At 48.9% G+C, this 1932-nt stretch overlaps 1 protein-coding gene across 1 annotated transcript in view; it reads right to left on the bottom strand.

Moving 5' to 3' along the window:
• INPP5J (inositol polyphosphate-5-phosphatase J) overlaps positions 1-1932 on the bottom strand; it is a 26370-nt gene that overhangs the window by 723 nt on the left and 23715 nt on the right. The window lies entirely within an intron of this gene.

Consider the following 1932-nt stretch of genomic DNA (forward strand, 5'->3'; position numbering starts at 1 on the left):
CTGCTGACTTGTAATTTTACCCCTTGGCCCCACTAGTAAGGTGCTGGGAGGAAAATGACTGAGAGGTATCTTCTCCATGATAGACTTATTTATTCAGCAAGAGCTGTCTTTAGACCAGGGCTGTTACAACTATCCCCAAAGGCAATGGTAACCCAGGTTCTCGTTACTAGATTCTTTGGAGAAGATTAGAGTGAAATGACACTGAATGACTGGTGTTTGTGTAAATATACACAAGTAGGGTTTATTGTAGAAAAATGTGATTGCACAGTGTAATGGATGAGTAATGAGATAGTTGGCTCTCACAACTAAGGGGTGAACATTATAGGTATGTTAAGAGAAGTTTTATAGATGTATAGTTTTCTTTCTGCAATGTGTTCCCCCCAGTATTGTTATCACAGAATGGCCTGGGTATTTCAAACATTTGGGAGGGTGGGCTTGTTACAGTGGTAACACCTGACCTCCAATCAGAATGTAAGGCAGTGATCTCCACCACTGGACGGCAAGGAAGGAGTTGACTGACAAGGCTCTAGGAGAGGCTAGAGATATATAAGGCAGAGCATCCATTCTGAAGATGAGCCACGTGGCTAGTAGTCATGGCGGGGCTCCCAGCGCTGTAATTTTTCCTTATTTGGTCCTTTTGTTGTATTTTTTTGCTAAAGTTTAATAAATCTTTAAAATTTTAGAAAGTGAGCTGTTGTTTCTCACAGTACAGGCAAGTAGGTATGCAGTCATTTTTGTTGTTATCTACAGTAATCTGACAAGAGTAGGAAGATCTCATCACCCAAAGGCCTCAAGACAGACTTGGTCTTTTCAGATCAGAGACATCCAAAAGCTCTCCTCCTCCATTTTAACAAAGCACCCTACCATCTCCACAAATGGAAGAATGTTTTGAGTCATCATCCCTTCACAGTTCAGTCTCTCACAAGGGGCCCCCTGGTATCTGGGATGCAGGATGACAAAGGAATGTTCTGCTCAATCCTGGACTTGTCTGTATTCCCAAAGCCCTTTCAAACCACAGTGCTTTTGATTAGTCCCCAGACCACCTGATGTTGCCTCCCTCACCACCAATCCTTACCCTGGGGCTCTGAGCATTATCTGCAGAGGAGAAACCCCCACTAGCAGTCCAGAAGGAGCCCCAAGCCTCTGGCCATCCCAGCACCCATCTGGGACACAACAGAAAGCTGGGGCTGTTTATAAGGTAGATTTTCCACCTCTGACAGCAATGCTAATTAGTTTCTTGAATGTCCCTTGTTCTTTGTACCTGAACTAGCCACCTTCGGAGTCCTGCTTGTGTCAAAAAGGCAGGGCAAGACAGAAGAGCAAGATGGAAGAGGTGGCACCAGCTCTCTAACCAAAGGGCAGGTGGCCCATCTCCAAGGCAGTTCAGCACATGGTACAGTGAATCTGGGGCAAAGGGACACTCTGGCTTCCAAGCAAACAGTTACATCCAGTGCTGGTGGGTTCTCTGGCACAACTTCCTTGGCAGGGACAGAACTGGAGGTGGCTATAGGCGAGCTTAGGCTCTCCTGGGGGCTTGGTGGGCAGGAGAGTGGTGCCCAGGGTGGGGTGGCAGTCCTGCATATCCATGTCCTTCCAGCAGGTAGAGGGCTGCCACTGGTTTGGGGATGACCCCCAGGCGGGCGTATTTGTGCCTCAAGCTGATCAAGAGGAGGGCCAGCATGGGACCCAGTCCCTGCTGTGTGCCCTGGTACATGGTCAGGGAATAGTCTCTGCAGTGTCCATGAGGAGAGCTGTCCCATGGTGCTGCCACGGCTCTCCTGGCCCAGCCAGAGCTGCATCTGGGAGAATGCCAGTGGAAGGGATGCCCAGCCAGAGTGCTGGCATCCCCACAGGCAGGGGATATGATCCCACATCAGGCAGGGATGTGACTGTGTCAGGATCATCCTAATCAGAGACTCTGTGTCAGAGCCC

This window comes from Geospiza fortis, unplaced genomic scaffold (genome assembly GCF_000277835.1).
Source record: "Geospiza fortis unplaced genomic scaffold, GeoFor_1.0 scaffold224, whole genome shotgun sequence".
In the NCBI taxonomy this organism is placed as follows: domain Eukaryota; kingdom Metazoa; phylum Chordata; class Aves; order Passeriformes; family Thraupidae; genus Geospiza; species Geospiza fortis.